The sequence below is a fragment of the Mycteria americana genome, chromosome 21 (assembly GCF_035582795.1).
Source record: "Mycteria americana isolate JAX WOST 10 ecotype Jacksonville Zoo and Gardens chromosome 21, USCA_MyAme_1.0, whole genome shotgun sequence".
Classification (NCBI taxonomy): Eukaryota; Metazoa; Chordata; class Aves; order Ciconiiformes; family Ciconiidae; genus Mycteria; species Mycteria americana.
The window spans coordinates 6,943,580-6,966,072 of NC_134385.1; the positions used below are offsets into that span (position 1 = coordinate 6,943,580).

The following is a 22,493-nucleotide window of genomic DNA, read 5'->3' on the forward strand; positions in this document are numbered from 1 at the left end:
TGCAAACGGTATCTTTCTCTCCCCCCTCCCTTGCTGCGGGTGCACAACCGGACAGCGAGATTCCATTTTGCCTCCCGAAAGGTGTCAGGTTGCCACCGAGACGCTCGCCCACTGCACACCGAGCGTGCATATATCTGTGTGTGCCTGTGTATTCCCTGGGCGGCCGCGCTGGCTGCTGTGCATGGCGCGATGGGCGAGCTCCCCGAGCCCGAGGTAACCTTAGCGGTGTCAATCACCCACAGCCAGCCTGTAACCCTGTCCCCGCCACGCTCACAGCTACTTTGCGGCTCGCTCCTGCTTAACGAGCCCTGGCTGTCGCCTGAATTTATCGTCGCTTGACAGCAACTTCATTTTCTCCCAATGTGCATAGATTATTATTGTTTATTTTTTTTCCTGCTGGTGGGAGGCAGGGCTGGGGGCGGTGGGAGGCGAACGCCGCGTGTGTTAGCGATGTGCAAGATTGACACGGGCGTGCAGAGGGGCACGCGCCTCTGCCGGGCACCCCGGCTGCTGCGTCGGCGGAAAAATGGACATGTTGCTCTGTGGGGAGCCTCATCCTCCCGGGGCGATGTTGGGTGCCTGTGCCGAGGCCCTGCTCCACTTCCCATCCTGCATTTATACTCCCCGCAGAGTGGAAGCAGCTGTTACCTGATGCTACAGCATGTATAAACATATTAAAAAAAAAAAATAAAAAATTCCAACCTTCGTTTTAACAGCTAGATCCCTGCCTGTGGCTGAATCCCCTTCTGCCAGCACAAAGCCTGGGCACTGGCTCTTCTTTTTCACCCTGCCTGATTTTGTTTGCACGCGCTCGGGGCTGGCGTTCAGGCGGCGCTGGGATGTTCTCCTCAGAGGCTCGTCCTTTGCTGGGGAGCTCAAGTTTTCCCCTGTGCTGGCAGCTGCTGTGGCGGAGGCAGGTGGAGGCAGCCGCCGCTGCCGTGTGCAGTCCCATGCGGTACCTGGCCACGGCTCTCGCTCGGGCTCTGGGTTTTCTGCCGTGTTCCCACAGCTGCGAGCCTGGGCTTGCAGCAGGGACTGCAGTGGCCTCTCTGAGGGCCAAATCCAGCCCTGGCTGGGATCATCCGCCTCCTTTGGCCCTCCGAATCTCTGAGGGCAGAAATTAGCCCTTTGTCTGGAAGTTTGCATTTATATCTCAGTGTGTTTAAGTGTGTTTGAGCAATATATTTCTTTTCTCTGTGTGCATGCAAGATTATTTGTAGGTTTTTTTGCCTGACTGTTAAGGAAAGGATCTGCAAAAAGTTTACCCCAATTAATTGTGCAAGCTGAGGGTGGGCAGCACATGAAATAAAATACTTATTTTATATAAACAATCCCTTGAGGCTTCCTAGAAAGAGAACTTGTGAATATCTAAGCTGACAGATAAAAAGTAATCAAAACTGAATATGCGGTCTGGTCTGTACCCCCGCTTCTGAAAGCAAATAATTTTTAGTTAGGAGTTTGATATGAGACGCACGCAGGAGAACATGTTTAAAATTATGCTTTTGAGCCAGCGGTAGGGGAACGCTCCTCTAAGCCTGGTTTTTGGCGGCGTGCGGGGCCTCGTGTCCCTGCCCTCCTGCTCTGCCAGAAATGGCAAATCTGAATGCTGGCAGGCACTGGCGACCCCCAGCCTCATGCTCTGGGATGCAAAGAAAATGGGTGTTTCCCCAAACCTCGCGCTCCCTCGTGCCGAGCCAGCGATGCTCGGCTCGCGCCGGGGCTGCGCGGTCCTGCGGGGACGGGACTTTCTGGTTTTCATGCCGTACCAATGAAAGAGCGTGCCCAAAGCTGCTTTTTTTTCCTTTTTGGAGATTGCAAATCCTCCCAGCTGCAACAAAACGCGGGGGGCGGGGGGGGGTGTCGGTCTTTATTTCTTCCTCCTTTCGGCCAGCCTGCTTGCTCGGCGGGATTTCTGCAAAGCAATGCCATATGGGAGCTCGCTGCTCGTCTCCAGTCCCGAACTCTCACTCCGCTCAGGCTGGTGGGAAACGGTTTGGATGAGAAACCTCCCGAGAAAACTGAAGTGGGTGGTGATTAAGGAGGGGGAGGATGGGAAGGTGGTGTTTTCCCTATCTCCCGTGTAGGCCATGGGCTTCTGCTCTGCTGGGGCAACGAAACCCTTCAGCCATTGCCCAGCCCAAACCCTTCTCCTGGCAGCTTGAGCAGGACACAGCGGATTTTGTCTCGTGCTGTACCAGAGCTCGCGTGCTCCTCTGCAGAGATGGTGGCATCTGAGTCCTGCCAGGAGTTGCTCTTTTATGAAGTCTCTGTGATACCTTGGGACTGGTGGGAGTTGGTGGCCCTGCGTTCCTCTGACTTTTATCCTTTCATCACCTCCGGAGAAAGGGAAATGAAACTGTTGTTCTCCAAGGCACCGGAGCCCGGGTCACCTGACAGTATCGTGCTTGCAAAGGAAGCTGTTCATTATTTTGCTTGAAATAGTTGTAAAACTACTATAAACGTACACGATGTGCAAGGTCATGGCTTTCAAGTGGCTGTCCAGCATCTTGGCTCATTTCTGGTGAAGGTTGTGGCTGACCTGTTCAGTCGGGTTATGTAAATGGGGATATTTGCTAGGAAATTGAGATAGCTGTGGATTGGCCAAGAAGTTTTATGGAGCCCAGGTTCATAGTGGTTTAAAGGCCTCCTCCTCAGGTGCACTTTAATTCTGGATTTCCACCGGTCCCTGGGCTGGTCCAGCAATTACCAGAAATCTCAGCTGTCTCTGTTCATGATGTGGAGCCGGTGAGGAAGGGATCAGTGCCAGGAGAGTAGGAACATAATATTGACCTAAACCCATCATTTTTAATTGGACCAGCTGGGAGTGAGTCTTTCTGCCTTGTGCTGGTAGGAGCACAAACCACTCTGGACTTGTTTGGGGCTAAAAAATATCTCCTTTCTCTATGTAAAGCTAAATAGCTGGCTCAGTTAAGGCAGATGTATAATGTGGGTTAGTATGGATGCACCAAGGAATAGTACATCCCAGCATACTGATTTTTTTGTCTGTTTAAAGGTGCAAGTCGTTATCTGAAGAGGATCTTCAAAAGTATATAAGAGGGCTGGTTGTTGCTTACCCATATTTAACCATATTACTGACCTTACTGCAAAAGGGATGTCAGAATTCATAGCCCAAGTCTCTTCATTTAGTTCTTTAAAAAGCTCGGAAACTTTTATGCCAAGAATGGAAACATAGCAGCTATGTAAGTCATGGATTTGCTCAACTGATCTCGGTGGTTAACTGAGGTGGGGGAAAAAAAAGCAGCATGGCCTTTTTTGTTCCCATTTAACCTTTCTGCGTCTTACTTTTTCTTCTGTGTGGGAAATGGGGAGGAGGGAGGGGGAGCCATTTGGCCAAGATCTCAGTGTGAGTCCCTGGCAGACTGAAAATACAAGTAATAAGTTTTGACTCTAAGCTCCAACTGCAGACAGCAGCACTCGCTATTTTTTTTTTAGATGACTATTTGCTGGGTGGACACCGGTGCTGTAGGAAAATGCATGGGGGAACATATTTTACCATATAGGTAATCCTTCTTGCGAGATGCATTTTGTTGCGCAGATGGTCCTTGCTGTGAGAAGCAGGAGCAACCCCAGCTCCGGGGGGCAGGGGTGCTGCAGTGGGGTCTGGGCTGTTCAGAGGTGAACGCTGCAACCAGTTGCTGTTCCGGATGACTTGAATAATTTAACGAGGCATGTTGCATGTGGTGTGGCCAGCTTGGGCTCTCAGGGGGCTGTGTGTGAAAGCCCTTGTGGCTGCGGGACACGGGATGCTGCTGGCATCCCCTGGGAGCAGAGGGAGGGGGAGCCCTAGAAATAGCTGCTGGGACGGTCCCCAGGAGGAGCCCAGCTGCTGGTCCCAGGCTGGGGTTGTTCTGGACGAGCTGTTGTGACCCAGGACGCCCTAATGACACTGACCCTAATGGTCCTGCCTGCTCTGCCTCTCCCTGCAGCTGGGAGGGGAGGATCCCACAGCCTTGCTGCTCCAGGGCTGCTTGCAAGCTCCCTGCGTGGAAATCCCATGGGACTCGAGACCTTCAGATGGGTTGTCCGCTCCTCGAACAGCCTAGATTTTTCAGTGCAATGGAAAGAATTTTCTCTTGCTTGCTTCCCCTCTCATGTGCCATCTCGTCACTCTGGTAGCTCTTGATGTGGGATGCATGGGCATCTTTGAAAGGAGCTTGGTCAATAAAATCCGGTGAAGGAGACAACCGCGGGTGGCTGGACCATCTCCTGCGTCTCTGGAGGAAGGGCCCAGGGCTGCTGCTGACTCACAGCCCTGGTTTGGGGGCTGCCAGCAAAAAGAAGTGAGTAAACCCTGATGTAACAAGTGATCTGCTGAAAATAAGCCACTGCAGAATTTATCATTCTGTTAAAGTGCGAGTGAGAAAGGCGAGCACCGCTTATGATGATGTCAGGGATGATCCGAGAGTCCTTCAAAATAGACCTCTGCTACGAACAAAACTTCTAACCCACTTTTTTTAGTTGCCCTTAGAACTTAAGCATATTTTATATATCCTGGTGGGTGTTACTGCTAAATGATGGATTTGAAATCAAAAGGTCTAGTATGTTTGAAATAACCAAAGGAAACATTGATAGAGGTGCGATCGGAGCTCATATGGTCTTTTAAATAAATTTCATGTGCAAAAGAGCAGACTCCTGGGATGGGCTCAGCTGTGCAAGCGGCATCCCATCCTGCCCCAGTCCCTCTAACCCACGTCCATCCTACGTCATCTGTGTTTCAAAGGGATTTCCAATCCTCACCAGCCTTTGCCTGTGTGTTTTAGTCCATGAAAATAAATTTATCATCCCTCATCTCTCTCCTTATGGCCTTTACCTGATTCTGTGTTGGTTGTAAAATTTGCAACCAGCATTGCAATCCTGTATGTTGCAGGCATGTTCCCATTCACCCTGTTTGTCGTTGCTTTAACTCATATTTTCAATTTTTTTTTTTTTTTTTTTGGTTCTGGCATCACAGTAAATTTTATGGGAGAGTGAAAATTGCTGAGCCAAACAGGTTGTTTTGTTTTTAATGGCTGTTCAAAAGCAGTTTGGCCAGATTTCTTCTGAAAACTATTTGCTGCAGTGAATCTGTTGCTAGAAATGAATTCTCCAGATGACCCTGCGTGGCAGGGCAAGCAAGCGCAGGCAACTTCTACTTTACTGATAGCTGCATTTGATTATAACTTTAATTAATCGGACAGTAATTTTATGCAGTGGAAAAAAAAAAAAAATCTGTTACCTGGCAAGTGAAGGACATGTACTGTGCACCCATGGCAGACTGAAGGAAAATATTTAGAGTGGCTTCATGTCTCCAAACAAGATGTGGTGCCATGCCAAGAGAAAGCAGCAGGTAAGGTGGCTGTGTGGGTCAGACCACCCACTACAGGGGTGAAAATTGACCTTGGGCCAGCTTCAACAGCGAGGAGAAGGTGTGCCAGTGTGCGTGCCGCTCATGGGCTGCAAGGTGCACGGGGGCAGTCGGCAGAGCATGAACCACAGACTTAAAATAAATAAGGTAATGAATGGAAGATATTGCTGTTATAGGCAAGGGAGTTGTTTTTTGGAGTGCTGAATATATAGCTGGCTTGGTGTATGGTGAACGAAAGGCATGCTTCTCAGTTGGGGCAGAAATTGTTTTATTTTGCTCCTCAATTACACTGTGGATTAAGCATCAATAGGATTTAGGTTCCCCTTGTGAAGCCATAGGGACCTGGAAGCAAAACTCCTGTTGAAGGTTGTGCTCCTAAATTGCATAGCATATGAAATGATTTGTCTTTCTCCATCCGATGCACGCTTGCACGTCCGTGAAGCGAGGCACATATACATGCTCTCCCAATGTAGGGGGCTGGTTGATGGTTGGGTTGCTGCTACCCAAGGTCTCTTCTGTTGCCCTACACAGTTTAAGAGCAGAAAGACTCCTTATTTCTGTTTTTACAGAAAGGTATCACCCTGTAAGGCAAAAATTTTGTTCCTTGGCTTCAGTTCCTCATTAGCATCTCAGCAAATGCCAGTGCTATGGGTATTTGCGTGGCACGGGCATAGCTGGCTGTTGAGCAGGAAGGTGCTCTTGCTCTTTGTGTAGGGTTCGGCTTCGTGGAACCCTGGTCTTGGTGGAGATTTCAAGGTGCTCCATCATACAGAGTAGATGATAAAATCAGAAAGGAGATGCCCTTCAGTGAATTGTGCAAAGACAGTGAACGTGGGCAGTCCGGAGCAGCTAGGTTGACCATGGGCCGTGAAGCACAAGGCTGGGCTGTGTTCATGGGGATGCTGCGGGGAAGAGCTCCACGCTCTTTTCACCTCTTATTATATTTCCACACTCCAATTTCAACACCCCTTTGTCAACTGGCAGGGATCGATAACATAAATAACAAGGCATTACGGCAATGTAAATAACAGCAGAACTCAAAAGTGTTCTGGAAAACTTGCATGGGGCATACCAGGAAGATAATACCAGAATAGCTAATTTAGCTGGAATTTGGCTTATCAATGAATACAGGAATGCGACAAGTTACGATTAAGCTATACAAAAGCTCTGTGATTTGTATGCCTGCAGCTCGCAGGACCTATATTCCTTTTGTTGCTGGAATTTTGGGGTGCAAGGGGGGCGTGTTCCCTCCTGGGTAAATCAGCTCATCGGTTCTGGCGTTGCTTCCCAGCACTGTCTCCTGGTGCGATGTTATCGCTTATGAAAATTTTGCAAATCATATGATAATCCTCAGATAGAGAGGACTCTAAGGAAGCTGTAATTAGTCTGTATCCAGAGTTATTCTGCATTTTGTTTTGGGACACTGTGTACACTTTTGAGGCATGAACCCATCCCTGAGCAGTCTGTTGTTCCTTACAGTGGAAAAGGTTGGGTAAATTGAAAATCAAGAGGCTAATTTTCTCAGCTAACTGTAGATAACAGGTTTCTGTTGCTTCTGTTGCTATTTCTGTCAGCGTTTATGTACTTTTTCTCAGTCGTTTGGATTTTGCTCAGTGTTTGCCATTGCAAAAGCTGCTTGGGGATTGATGCTGTCTGAGGAAGCATAGTCCCAAGTCAAAAATGCATATAAGGATAAAAATCTTTATTATGAAAAAACCTTATTTGGTTCTCCATGACTGAATAACCATAAAATGAACTTTGTACTCAAGAGCAAACTGCAAAGGTGGAGGGGGGAGAGAGGATGCCTACATGAACATCACATAAGGGTTGCAAAGTTAAGCAATCAAAAGATGGAATGAGAAGCATTAGGTTGAATATGTAATCGTAACTTCCCTTTGTCTGTGTGATGTTTATCAGAGAATGCAATCTTGTGTTATTTACAACTTTCAATAAATAGATATTTAAGATAAGCTCGATCATGTAATTAAAGACTTTTGACACATGGCCAGATGCTCTGCCTTTATGTTTGTGTAAATGAGAGCAGAGGGTGGCTGTGCACCACAGTGCCTGTGCTCAAGTGGCTAAAAAAAAATGGCTCTTTGTCCCAGTATAACTGCATTTGCTGCATCTAGATGGCAGGGAGGGAGGGGACCATCCCCTCCGTAGGGCAGAAAGGGAAACTGAACATTGCGGTGATCTAACTGGCTAAAGGAGACTAGATGTGTTTTTGCAACTGTTTATAAGAGGTGCGCCCTCAAGCAGGAGCGTTGCCCTGATTTTCCAGACAGAGTTTCGGGAAGGAAATTCAAGCTCCCCAAGGGACGGGTGGTGACTCCGTCCTTGCGGTTGAGTGCTGCGCTCCAGGAGTCGGGGCTGAGCTTTGCTCTGGCCTCCTCATCTCACAGGCTGGGTGGGACCGAAGCTTTGGTCTGGGGCTGAACTCAAGGTCTGGGGCAGACTTGGCCCCAGCAGCCCTCCCGTGCCCTGCGGGAGGGTGACACTGCAGAGCTGGGGCTGGTGAAAACTCTCGCTGAGGTAGCAGTTGCAGAGCCCAGGGTGCAGGGTTGGAGCAAGACTCAGAGCGTGCATCTCATGGAGAAGGGAGCTTTGGGGACTTCGGGGACGTTCGGAGCCCAGCTGGGCCTGCTGGGGAGGACTTAAGAAAATAAAAGTGCTCCTTGCAGCTAGGAGCTCTGCACCTCAGCGGGATGCGCAGTTAAATTGAAGCGTGGGGCGTGGGCATGCTCCTTGCAAAAAAGTTGTTTGAGTAGGGATAATTTTGTGCTGCAAAGATGCAGATGAGAGTGGAACCAGTCCTGGCCTCCTGGAAGAGCCTTCCTGGCCCTTGTGTGTTCCAGCACCCCCGGCAATGCAGAAGCGTTGCTTGAGGCAAGCACCCGTGTGGCTAATGGGGACTTGTTATTGAGCTTTTCCAGCACCACATGGGCACCTTGGATTTCATATCCCCAGAGACACCTGCGGGCTTGCAAATGGGCGTAATCCTAAGAAGAGCGTGACAAGGGATATTGTATTTTGGTGATAAAAAGCTGGAAATAAGAGTAGTAGAAAGGAGGAGAGGAAAGCTGACTTTGTAGGGTTTATATACTGGCACGTTGTCTACTTTTTCTTCACAGGCCGGAATTGTTGCATTAAGTTCTTGTGTAATTTCCTATGGTACCTTCTTTTTTTTTTTTTTTTTTTTTTTTAAAGATGACAGAGTTCTTGGTGCTTTAACTATGGCATGCTGCTCCTCTCAAACTTATGCCAATAGAAATCATCCGTAAACTCAGTATTTGTAGACTTGGTACTGACTGACTTTGACTTTCAGTGTTGCAAATAAAATATTTTACTCCTGAGTACATATTTCTGCATACTAAAATCCATGAAATGGTACAACCAGCAAACAGCTCCCAACAAACAACCCCACTTGCTTTTTGGGGAATGTTTTTTAGCAGTCTAAACCTTTTTAAAACCTTAAAGCTGCATAAGCAGCTTAAACCAATCTAAAGCCTTAGATCATTTTAAACAGCTTGTGCCAATATAAGGACTTAGATTATCTTAAATACCTTAAACAGATCTAAAGCTTTCGTGAAAGAATTTGGCCAGTCTCAGATTTGGTTGATTATTTGATTGATTTCACAGGTATGTTGGTCATCACTGGGTGACTCCACCAAACCACTCCCTACTGGAAGATGCCCTGATTTTCTCTATCTTGTGATTTTTACGCTTTGGATATTCGATGCTTTGACAAGTGAACACAGCAGTAAAATCTGAATCTGTAACCTTAACTCTGCCCTCATGATTAGGTTATGATAATCTATAAATTCTGTACATGGTCCTGGGTTATTTTGGCTAAATATGTATCTAATTTGCAGGAGAAAATGAATTCTATTACACTGGTTGAGGATTTTCAAAGAATCGTGAGCGCCTGAACTGCCCTTTGCAATCTGGATTCTTATAAATTGCTTATATAGCTTTGAAAATCCCATCTTAAGATGTGGTAGCTTAATTAAACCTCTTTAAAAATGTACGTAAACAGAAGAATGAGTCCAGACTGTGACTTAGGTTAATTTGGACATTCTCTGCTTATTGCCTGCTCCTCACTACCACATCCTCATGGTGTTAATGTAGGGTCTAATTCTTCCTTCATTTTGTGAAGGAAAATCATAAGTAATTCAGGCTCAAAGAGTTGGGGGCTTTTGTTTCTTTCCTAAATGAAATTAGATGGAATTTCACTTCCACACCAGCCAGCCCTGAAAGGCTGAGTTATTTGCTTTCCCTTAGAGCACGGTGGCACTGAAGCTTTTCTGAAAGCTGAAGGAGCAGCAGCCCCAGGAATATTTTCTTTAGGAGATACGCCGATAATAACACTACAGCCGTAAGAAGACACCATCAGGGAAATTTTCCGCTCGAACCCCTTTAGCTGAGAAAAGGAGCCGACGCGCTTCCCTCCCGCGGAACTCTCGGATACGAGGACGCGATTTGTACAGCCGGGTAGTTTCCGCTCCCCCTCGACCTGAGCTGCAGTCCCTGGGGCGGTGAACCAGCCTCTCGGCCGGCTGGGCTGTGACGTTGCTCCAGTCCCACTCGTGCCCTCACTGCTTTGGCCGTGCAGAGTGACATTTATCTTTATCGTGAGCACCGTGGCAAAGGGAGTTTGTATTAAAAGAGAGGGGCTTTTGTGGCGGTGCACGCAAAGTAGGGTTAACCTTAAGCTCTCTTCTCTGTGACTGTATATAATGTAGTATTGGAACAGACCCAAATAAATTGGAGATGAAAATGTGACAGTTCATAGGAGGGAAGACTAACTTGGAGCAAAGCTGCTATCTGCATCCATCAGCCTCATGGGCTCTGCCATGTGCAATACCTGCTTTTCAATCTGTTCTACATATTGATAAAACAGATGCACACAGATCTCTGACATTATGAGGAGACAGTATTTTAGGACTTTCACGTATGAGAACTGCTTTAACTTGCAAGAAACTTTAGAAAACTAAGAAAAAGTTTCAGTTTCATTTTTAGACAGCTGTTTTTTCAGGCTCAGATGTTAGATCGCTAACACAGGTTATTCACAGTGCAGCTGTTAATAAGTTCTGGTCTCCTGCATTTTATTCACTTAATAAATTAATGTATTTATTATTCATAGAAATAGTAGGTGAGTGCTTGCTTGAAGGTGAATTGCTTTCCTTCAGCCTGCCAAGCTCTGAATTCTCTTGTAGACAGTATCATTCATACTTGGAGCAAGAAGCCTGAATGCTACCTTAGCATCTCTGAGAATATCTGGTAGAAAAATCTGGGATTTTACAAAACACCTATTTTTTTTAAAAGGTAAATTAACAAAAAACAGCATAAAATGCATCCACAAATTCCTGGAAGTTACATAGTGCTGGAGATTTCAGCCCAAGCCTGGCTCCTTGAGCAGCTCACTGTGGGTGCAGCTCTCTAGTACATAATTAATAAAGTTCCTTTCCTTCCTTAGAATATCTGGCCCAAGGAGTTCAGGATTAATTTTGCTAGAAATGTAAACACATTGCAGGTGGGTAAACGGCAGCTGAATTAGGGCAGAGAGCAGAGCAGCCTTTTAAATCTGCTTTGCTTTCCTTTCTGACTGACTTCCCCTATCTATAACCTGGTGACCAGGACTGGGTTTGCTTCTGCTGATGTCCTGCAAAGCCGTGCATCTTTGCACCTATGCTCTCGGTGCCCTTGTCTGCTGGGATGAGATGTGCTGTGCTGCTGACTGTTGGGCTTTCTCCTCTTGCTGCGGAGCTGGGCAGGAGTGAGCGCTGGTTTCGGAGCTGGACTGGTGCATTTGTTCCCTCCTGTGGAAACCCACGAAGCGCCTGCTTCCTCGCTACTGACAACTTGGTGCAATGACTGGTTTTTACTCAGTTTAGTTGTTTTTACCTTTTTTTACCCTCGGTTTGCTGCAAGCTCCAGAGTGCTCTCAGCTCCACATGCCTCTGAGTGGAGGCTCAAAGCAAAAATAAAGCAGCTGGTGCAGGTACCCCCTACAGCAGTCTCTTACTCTCAAAGCTACCCATCCCGTGTTCTGTGCCATTGACAGAAATACGAGAGAAAACATTTCCTAAAGCCAATATTAATAGAAAAACAAGGGAAAGAGCTTTTTTTTCTTCCCCTGAGATGTTCCCATTGCCCTCTCACAGTTATTAGGTCTGGCACATGTGCACACATATGGCTACCCCAGTTGCAGAGAGCCCCGCTGCGCAACGTGTAACAGAAACCTGGGGATGCAGATGGACCAAACCTGGGCAGAGGGGTCTGCAGGACACAGCGCTTGGACCTTTCCTGTCACCGCATCCTGGAGAGAAAACAGAAATAAGCTGCTTGTTCCACTGCCATTCACAGCTGGAGACGGGAATATTCACCAAACTGTGCTAAAGCAAGAATTAAATGGATTTAATACTGACAATGTGGTGCTCGATGTGCATCACCCCGGGGCTTCTGGCAACCCCTGCGTCCCCCCTTTGCTTTGCTGTGGGCCAACGTGCTGCCGGGCAGGACCCTGAAACTGGGAATGAATGCAGATGGACTGGGTATGTGACAAGTGTTGTTCAATTCTGTGCCAGCCATTATGGGATGCGGAGATTAATTCAGAGTATATAAGGTCCTAGCAAAGAGCCCAGCTGCCTGACGTAGGCGGTCAAGGCGAGAGGTTTCCAGTTTTCCTTTCTCCCCAGCTTGTTCACACATATGCAAAATGCAGCGGTACAAACAAGTCGGTGTTAATCCACCCAGCAGCTGCATCTTCCTTGGAAGGGGCCCTGATTTCCGAAAGCATCGCCATCCAGGGCAGCATTTAAGCATGTGCTTGCCTGTAAGTGTGCATTTAATTGCCGTCCTGGATAATGATGTTGTACTTAATCATGTTCCTAAATGTTTTTCTGATTCAAGGCCAGTGCTGGCATCCTGCGGGTTGCACCGCCATGTGAAGAGCTGCCAGTGGTGGATGCGGCATCCCAGCCCCACGTAGCACGGACGGGCGTCAGGCGAGCTATTGCCATTGAGGAAATGAGCAATACGTAGGGAAGGAGGCTTGAAGCTCCCCGGTAAAGACAAGACCTGTGTTATTCAGTGGGGTGAATTGGTGAATACGGTGAGCTGCGGAGGGTGATAAAACATACAGCGTTTGTAGCAGCAAAGGATTTGTAATGGCGGTAGATTTGGGTGAGGATTAATGAGCCTTTTCAGCTCTCGGCGACTTGCTGAAACTCCTCAGCCTCGCTCATCTGGGGACTTAGTCAGCAGCTTGGGGTTTCTTCCTGACTTCTTAGAAAGCTCAGAAGTGTTGTCTGTGTGTGCCCGGGCACAGGCATGTGGAGAAGTGTGTGTGTGTTCAAAAGAAACGTGTGAGATGTGGAGCTGCGGGCTCACACCTGCCTGGGCACTGACCACAAAAATCTGTACAGAGCAGTGAAATGTGACGGCAAAAGATTTCCAGTATCAGCTTAAACTCCTTTTTCTCCATATTAAAACCTGGGAAGTCTTGTGGTCTGTACCAGGAGCAACAGCAGGGTGTCCCAGAAAGGTGCTGGGGGGCCTGGGCTGAAAACACCTGTGTGTCTGTACCCCAGGCACCCTGGCAGGATGCGTCCCTCCTCTCCTTCCTTCTCTCGCTGACAGCTGTGCTGGAGGCTGTCTGCAGCCCAAATGCAACTTAATGCAAAAACTGCTGATGCTGCAACAGAGCTGTGCATCGTACTCTTGGAAAAGTTCCTCCTGGCATGGGATGGTGCCATTGCAAAAGCATGGCAGCTTCCATGCCTGTTAGTCTTGGGGACAAATATTCCCCATGATGTATCTCCAGGTCCTAATACAAGTCACAGCACCCCACTGTTTCTTTGGGATGCCTGTTGTTGACCCCATAATAGATGTATATATTTTTTGAAGTTAAACAAAACTCAGTGCTGCATCAGGGCTGCAAAGCTTGTGAGATGCAGGGCCAGGTGGCAACCCTGGCATGCTCTCCACTAGATGCGAGCACTGAAGAGGTAAGCTGTGCCGCCATGATGCACAAAGACCACACGTGTCAAAGCGTTGTTGCTTTGTCCTCCTCTCTGTATAGAGAAAGGTGCACTGTATAGCTGGCCAGGTTTTATGAGACCAAATATGTTTGGTCAATGTACCAGAAGGGTTGTCAAAAACAGTGTCAAAAGGGGACTAGCCTCGCTGGTGTTTGGATGTGGGGAATTAGCAGAGCTAATGAATTCCCAATGTTACTGGGCCAGAGATGAGCATGAGAACGAGTGGGCACAAATTAATGGAAGGTTTGGGCATGTCAGGAATTTAGGTGGAGTTTTTTTATGCAGGGAGGTTGGTGTGTGAACCAAATTGCAGTGGGAACAATTAATATAAATTATTTTTAAAAGTGCCTGGACATAAGGACAAACTTGAAGATTACAGCTGATAACTTCAAAGAGCAAAATCGCTCCATTTGCATTTGATGTCAGGGGAAAGAGCATTACCTACTGTGGAGAAGAGAAGAGTTGGGGAGTATGTGAATATTTGAAGTCTTAAAGGAAACTGGCTGCATCTCCTCTTTATGCTGTGTCATAAAACTGGGACAAAGAGGTCACTTTGTCACTAATGGGCAGTGCATTTAGAGTCAGTGAAAGGAAATAGCTCAGCCAGCGTGGGGGATGCAGTGCAGGAGGAGAAAAGATGAGATGGGAGATGTACCACCAGCGGTGGGGGGTGCTCCCCCTGGTACCGGATCAGCTCCGGTCCCAGGCGCTTCCCTACAACACTGGATTGCAGAATGGAGATTCAACTATTCATTGGCAAGGTTAAATGACTTGCTGTGAACATTAAGGAGGAGTTTTCTCCTCCTGGAGGATGTGTGGGAATGAATGGTGGTCAGGCATGGTCATGTTTCACCTTCCTTAGGGATTTTTTGCTGCCTCTAGGAGAAGTTGAGCTGGTGGGTCAGTGTCTTATCACCTCCGTTAGCCTGATCCTCCATTTCTGTTTTCCCAGTGATGATAAGGAGTGTTAGATGGTGGCAGATGAGAGCGTGACTTGGTTATCTTCCTCCAGATTCTGCTGCTTTCCAGGTTCTCATCCGGGTTGAAAGCAGTCACAGGAGCTTCAGCTCTATCAGCAGCAAGGTGAGGTTATGCACAAACCTAAGCCAAGAAACTTCGTGTTAAAACCCATGTTTTTATGCTAGGCAGTGCAGTGTCTCAGTGGTGATGTTGGTTGTACAGTGGGTGCCTCGCAGAGTTGGGGCCATCCCATGGATGCTGTCCTTTGCCTGTGGGATGTTCTTGCTGCTCTTCAGCTGGGCTGGACTGTAGCACCTTGCAGAAGGCTCCAAGCCCACCTGGCTCCTCTCATTAAGCTTCATTTGCTGTCAGTATGCTTCATCTGTTGCCACCCTTGCAGCGAGTCATACAGCAATTTGGGAGTTCAAGGTGCAGGATATGAATTTGATCTGCAGGCGCTGGGACAGGGAGGGTTTAGATGAACCATGTGTTTTGGCGAAGGAGAAATACATGAGCCACGCATGCTGCGAAAGCTAGACCAGCAAGCCTGCTGGGCAATGCATTTGGCAGTATGGTGGCCCAAAAAGGTCCTGGGAACTGGTTAGTGCAGGCAGGGCCCCAGGCAAATGGCAGCAGACTGTGCTAGCATCAGGAAGGGGATTAGGCAGGTGAGGAGGGCAGCTACGCACCTGTGAGCCCAGTGCATGAAGCTGCAATGATGAACTCCTCTAACTGAGAGATGCTCTTGCACCTTGCACACCTCCTATCATCTTTGCAGCTCCGGTCTTTGCTTTCTTCAACCCATCTTTGTTGAGTGGCACTGCCAAAGGTTGCTGTCCTGTTTGCCAGAGGTGGGATTTCGGGATGCGATGGAAAGCAGAGCCTCATTGGCACAGAGGGTCGGTGCAGTCTCTCACAAGCAGGCAGCCGTTGTGGTTTATGTGCGAGTGGCAGTGCAAGGCAAAATTTGTCATGGCATTGAAAAGCGCTGCTGGCACTAAGGAAGTGTATTGGTGCTGTCAACATGGCGGGAAGTCCTGAGGGGGTTACCTGCCGCTCAGCTGCAAGTTAGAAAAAACTTCTGTGCTTTAGTGAGTCTGAAAAACCTCAAAAAGAATGAAAAAATGGGGGACAAAGGGAACAGATGTATAACTTGCTGGTAAAATTACACGTCAGGTTTTGTTGTATCTGTTTTACAAGGTGAGGTACCTCACAGAGTCCCCCTTTGCTTCTCCTAGCCCCAAAGGAGACGTGACGCAGGGGTCACTGGAGAACAGAGATGGGGCTTTTTGTGTCCTCTTCCCTGCTTATACATGAAACCCCCTCAGAAACTCCCCATGTTCTTATGGGAACCGGGTGAGAAGGATTACATCCATCTTACAGCTGGAGAACTGGGGTGTCAAGAGATGAAACGCAGACTGGGGGGCTGCGGAGCAGGGCACTGCACTTGCACCCCAGATTTGCAACCAGGTTTTTTAACCCAAAGATCCTCTTAACCTTTCCCTGGAGGCAGGGCACAAGCTGTCCCTTTATTTTTGCTGTTAGTCTCTATAACGGGAATTTAATACTCTCTGGGCTCTCTGCTGTTCTGCAACAGAAAACTATATTGTAGGAATAACTTCCTGTACATGAAATAAAATGACATTCTGCCTTTTTTGGTACAGTGGAAGTGGCTTGTCTTCCCCCAGCTTCTGTCTTTGCATGCTTTCCTTAGGGAGGTACCTACAATCTTTTAATTATTGACCGTGTAACGCAGGGCAGAGTGACATTATTTGTCAGTAATACAATACTGGAGGAGCTGCCCTCCTCTCTCTCTCTCTAATTTTCCAATAAACAAATTGAACCCCATGCAGTGCTGTGTTCAGCCAGCCCTTTCCTTTACAGCTTCCCATACCCGTGCGTAGTGCTTGCATCCCTCCCATCGTGCGAACAATTAAGCAAGGTTTAGCAAATGAAGCTCTTGCCTCTGCCGGTGACTTCGCTATGAGACAGCCTTCCTCGTAAGGAGAATTTACCTTGATGAAGCTCGGCTGTATCATCCCTGCTCTAAGGCTGCATGGATGGTTGTGTGGGTGTTGTCCGTGTCCCCGTGCTTTGTGAAAACAAATTGGAGGAGTCCCTGAGCACGCAGCCGAGTTGTGAACTGAGCCTTGGAGATAAGTCTGCTCGTCCAGTTAATTAGGAGGAGACACCTTGTGGTTAGTCCCAGGAAGGAGGCTGGAGCACGCGTGGGTGCTGCGTTGATAGAGCTGAGGTGTGACAGGACATCTAGTTCCCCTTGGTGGTGGTGGGGAGCTTCAGGGGATGGTTTGTAGGCGGCGAGTTGGGTACGTTCAGTGGGGTTTAGTGTCTCTGCATGCTGGCCGTGGCACCCTGGCAGCAGCAGATGACTTTCAGAGATGTTTCCTAAACCCTTTCATGCCAGTGGTTTTACCCATCTTTGTGGCACACATGTAAGAAGAGTCAGAGTGAAAGCACAATATTTATTTTTAAGTTTTCAGAGTTAGAAGAGAGTTATGCTATTCTGAATTATGCACAGACATTACTGTTTTCTTAGGGTTGACAGGGCAGTGTTGCCTGGAGGCCAGATCAGACCCATGGCTTTGCAGCCCATCCAGGCGTGTGGTCATGGATAACTCCTCACTCCCATGAAAAAAAACTTAAACTATGAGCCATAACGGGTAGAAAAGAAAAACAAACAGGAAGGGGTTGCAAGGTAACAGTAGGACACTTAGGGAAAAGATGACTGTGCAGAAGGATGGAGTTTGAGGAGTTGGAGGAGTACTGGAGTTGGAGGAGTATTGTCCTCTGCAGAATGAAAAAGTGAAAACAGCAATAAGACCCGTGGTTAGCTCAAAATTTTCTAGAGAATAGAAAAAGTAAAAAATAGTTCCATTTCCTGAAAACTTTCTCTTCAGAGTAAAAGATTTTGCCCATTTTGTCCTCTGTATTAGTGTGCCCATAAATATACTTTTAACTTGGATTTTTATTAAATACCAATGTTCCATAGAAAACTCATATTCTCTGGGCAGCTTTCGTCTAAGCCCACAAGCAGCTAATGCTTGCTTTTTCATCCTTTGTGGCACATCATCCTATATAATATAACACTAAATACTGTTGTTTATTCTTGCAAATGCTGTAGTGTTCCTGGTATCTTACTAAGCTCTTGGCTTTTACTTTCGTGACACTGATTGCCAGTGGAATGATAGCACTTTTTTGGGGGTTTTTTTGGAAAAAAAAAAAAAAAAAGCTTTTCTTTTAAATACCTAATGCTGTCTTTGAGTGTTATTCTCCATCATATCATACTTCTTCTCATTTACTGTTGCAAAATGAGCTAATAACCTGCCAGAGCGGAATGGTATATATATTTTTATACAAAGTATAAAAAAGTATTTGTATTTTTTATACAAAACATAAAATGTATACAAAGTAGAAAATGTATTTTCTATACAAAGTATAAAAAAATACATTTTTTCATAAAGTATACGGCTGGAACAAAGGAGAGCGAAAATCTTTCCTTTCTTTCTGTGACATCCAGAAAGTTCACTGTATTCCTGTGCTGGAGGTACTAGTTGTTCAGAGGAAATAACCGCGACGGGCTTGTTGCAAGGGCAAGTCAAATTGACGTGGCGTGCCGAAGAAGTCGTTGTGGCTTAAAGAAGCTGCACTCAAACCAGGTAGGGTTATATATATATTTTAAATACAATTACTTGCTCTGTCCTCCAGATTACCCCGAGTGCGCGCTCCTGAGCGAGGCCTCACCAAAAGCTCGTTGCTGAAGGGCGCTTCTGGAAGGAGCGCATGCTTCCTGCAAGGTACAGCACGTACGGCAGCAATTACAAGTTTTACATGCATGCAAATGGGGAGCAGCGGTTAAGCCTGCAGACTGCGACTGCTACCTTCTCCCGCCGGTGGGCATGAATCTCCTTCCTGGCAAAGTAGGTCTTGAGCATCTGCAGGACTAATAAGCTAGAAAACAGGCCCCAGGGAAAACCCCTCTCCCTCCCCCTTTTTCTTTTCTTTTTTTTTTTTTTTCTTTTTATTTTTCAGTGCGCTGAGCAGAGATTTGCAAGACAAAAGCGTTTGCTTTGCATTGTGCATTTTGTTTTGTGTCTCTGGGTTACATGGAAACACACCTGCCATTTTACTGCTTCCTGCAGCAGACACAAATAGAGCATCCTCTCAGGAAAATGTTACATCCCTTAAAATAAACTCTGCTGCTCAGTGGTGCGTATTGTCTCTGGTTTCATGCTGGAATGTGTCTGCAAAAACAGAAAGCCACAGGATAAAAATACAGTTGCCCACTAGTAATAAAGAGAGGTTTCTATGAAAGGTGAACGCAGACTCTTGCTGTTTATTAAGTTTCAGTGCAGGGGTGTTTGGGGGGGTTGGGGCTTTTTGTTTTCCTCTTTCTGCTTCCTCTCCCTGTTTTTCTTCGCAGAGCCCCTTGCCTGGCTCCCTGCCTGCAAACCGCGCCGCTGGCTGTGGCAGCAGCGCTGCCTTTGCCTTTCTCTTGGCCCTGGGTGCCGGCTGCTCCCCGCCTCCACGGGGCTGCCCAGGACGGGGCTGCCTTGCTGCCGGTGTCTTTTTTTTTTCTTTGCTCTCCCCCTCCTTTGCCATTAGGCCCAAAAGCACTAATAGGAAAGAGTTAAGGATAGCTTGAAAGGGTGAGAAATTCTCTTGCTTTTGATTTCCTCACCCCAGAGCCAGACCGTGTCCGGTACGCAGAGACCTTGAAACCTGCCTGATGCTGGAGTTTCACTCTCAGTTCATCAGGTGACTGCAAAAACGAGTAAGGTTTGTTTGTCCCGTGCTCGAAAAACCGAGCAGAGGAGAAGCAACTCCTTTATGCAACCGCTGCACCGATGCGGCCGTGGCGAGCACAGCACAGGCTCTGGGTGGATGCGGAGTTTGGAGGGTGCAGTTCTGCACATCTTCTCTGCGAAGGTCTCCGAGTATCAGCTGCCAACTCAGGGCTTACTTTTTTTTTGTGGTGACAGCCAGGCGTGGATTTACAGTCATTTGGGCTGGGTGCTCCAGTTTGCAGGATGTGGACATGGGGAGGGATGTGCGGATGCTTGGGGTTTATCACCTGAAAATGAGTGGCTGAGTCACTGAAGAAGCTTTGCTATCTTTAAAATCATAGACAGGATTTGCTACCAGCATCGTCTCAAGACAGAAAGTTGATAAAGCTGAGAAAACCTACCTGGAGGTCTCAGTGGGTGTTTGGAGGTATTTGCTGCATTCAGTTTTGATTCTAGCCAAAATAACTTTTGGTCATCAAGTGATGAAATGGTTGGTATGGAGAAAGATAGATTTGTATAGGAATAAGGGTGGATCTGCCAGGAACAGAGAAGTTTCTTCAAGATGATGTCAAACGGCAGGGTTGGAAATGAGATGAACAGTGTGGCCAGGGAGAGAGAGGACAAGGAGCCCCATGGCCCTGGGGTGTCTGTGGGACACAGCACAAGGGGCAGAGCTTACAGGGGACTCTGCGGGCAGGACAGCTTAGGGAGAGCACTGCAAAGGAGGTGTTAAGGGTATCTTGCTAGAGAAGGGACTGAGTAGCACAACCATAATTGATGGAAATTACTGCTTAGAGAGGTTTGAGGTTTTCGAGAGGCTGCGAACTCCTGAAGGACAATCTTCCACAGGGCCAAGCTCTTTGGAAACACCAGGGCGGAGAGCTGAGCCCGGGATCCCGTGGCGGGATGGGCCGGGTGGCTGGCAGGGCTCCCTGGGGAGAGCTGGGTTGTGCAAAGGAGAGCTCGCAGGTGTGACTGTCACAGTGTCTGTTTTCACAGCACGTGTTTTTCTTGGCTCTTGAGCGTAGGAGAGGGGTACTGGGGCATGCCTTCCCATGCTGACAAGAATTCCCCTCCAGGCTTGCTGGGTTCAGGTGTCTTTTCCCCAGAATTGCTGCAACTTGCTGCCGTTTTTCCCCTTCTGTCCCTTGCTCTTGGTTGGCAGTGTCCCATCCCTGACGGAGCAGGGCCTGTGTGATCGGTCCTGCTGGGCTGATGTGTGCTGGCCTCTACCCGGCGGCTCCTTTCACGCCCCAATTGGGCGGTGGTGGGGGCACAGCACAAATCCTACTCTGTTATGTTGGGGTAACTCCTAAGAAACTAAACTGGCTGCCATAGGCTGACCCTTGGCTTGCACTGGCCTAACTAGAAGCCAGATCTGTTTGCAATCGTTGGTTTTAATGTGCTGTGCAATCCACCGAGAAGTGGGGGTCTTGTCCCTGAGTGATTGCATGTGTCTTTCATTTAAGTGATGAGCATTTATCCCTGCACATGTGGGACTGGCTTCTTTCTGTCAGCAGTGTCTGCTGAGACTGCGTCTGTCTGGATATCCTTATCGCCCAGCTCTCCGTTCATCTGGGGCTGCGAGGCACATGGCAAGCCCACCCGTGCTGTTCCTTATGGTACAGCTGTGAGACAGGACCTTTAGCAGTGCCGGCTTTTGCTTTTAATGCCTGCTGGCCACTAGGAAATTCGCTTGGTTAGAGAAAAGGGCATCCCTGATGCCAGGGTTTAGCCCTGCGGCTGCTCTCAAAGTCAGCCCCCCCAAGAACACTGCTGTGTGATGGGCTCTCAAGGTCCCTCCTGTTTCCCTTTGAGGAAACTCATGTTCCTGAAGTTCAGTTTGTATCTTGTTTCCTGAAAGGTCTCAGAAAAGGGAAGTAGCTCTATTTTAAATATCCTCTATACATTTGCTTTATTTTAACTCGGTCAGGGAGCTACGGAGCTGGTCCTGTAGGTGTTGATGTAGAGCACCGCACCAGCAGCTTTTGCTTTGACTCCTACTCGCTCTTTATCCCAGCAGTGATCAGTTCTGATCCTTTTGGTTTCTTGGTGGAGACTTGCAGCCGCCAGGAAAGCTCACTTCCACCCTCCGTTCAACATCTGCATTTCAGGACCATGCAGGGTGCACGGGTGGTGCATAGCCCCGGTGCTTGGTGCACTGCGTGGAGTGGCAGCCCGAGCCACGGCTGACGCTACGAGTGCAATTATTACTGCGAGTATCACTGTCCCCGTTCCTCATGAAGCTGTCCACATCTGTACCAGCTGTATTTGTTTCCAAATCATTAATGTCTCTTAATCTCCTAAATCTATGCAGTGTCCTAGCAGACCAGATCGCTGAAGCGGTCTCAAGCAGCTATACGTGCTGCTAGGGACTCAGTGCTATGCCGAACAATTTGCAAGAGCAAGCGATGCCAAACATTCTGCTCAGAGAAGATCAGAGGCTTTTTCTTCTTTTAATCATGTGCTTTCCTTGCCTTATGAAAACATCTCTGTAGTGCTCTTGTTAATAGCAGGAATCCTAAGAAAACACAGAGAGGGATCTACAGTAAAGACCAAGCTACCGTCAGCTTGCCCAGACAGCTCTATTATCCTAGCAGAACAAACCTCTCCAGTGGGACTCCAGTAACCTCACCAGAGGTAATCGTGGGCAGATGCATCACCTGGATATGATGTCATTGCACTGTGCTAATGTTATTTTGTTCAATGCAAGCGAAGGAGGTTGATGAAATGGCTAGGAGCATTAGCACACAGCATCAAGGACTTGACCAGCGTGATTTATGCAGGCAGCTGGAAGAGGTGCCCTGTTTGGGCAGCATGACTCTCCCTGTCCTTTCTGAACATGCTGATTCCTGTTATTGTGAACTATCTGCTTGAGGCTCTAAGGAGGTGCTTGGCATGGCCTGGCCTGGAGTTTGTTGCCACATTTTTCCTCTCCTCAGTTGCTGGACTCATAAAGAGCTTCCCCCATGTGTTACATGAGCCTGGGAGCCTCCTCCTGCCTGGAGCCTTAATATAATATTAGATGCAACTGAAGGGATGCAGGACCGCAGTAGATCTTATCCACCATTTTCAAGCTGAAGCTTGAGCATCGATACCCTCTGAGATCTGACCAGTGTGCTCTCAATGTGTATAATATCAGCTGGAAGCGGAGGAGGAATTCAGGCTACGATCCAGCTCCCACGGTGTTCCACGAGGTAGGGTTGCTAGACATCCATGTAACGTGAGATTTCCTGTATTTCAGACTGTGAGTTGTATTGAAAACATACGGGATGCTATCCTTCCTCTATTTCCTGCGTAGTTCTAACATGGGATGTG

The 22,493-nt window shown here is 47.7% G+C and overlaps 1 protein-coding gene across 2 annotated transcripts in view; it reads left to right on the forward strand.

Moving 5' to 3' along the window:
* The window catches only part of HIVEP3 (HIVEP zinc finger 3), a 275,758-nt gene that overhangs the window by 1,445 nt on the left and 251,820 nt on the right, over nucleotides 1–22,493 (forward strand). The gene's annotated exons all lie outside the window — the stretch shown is intronic.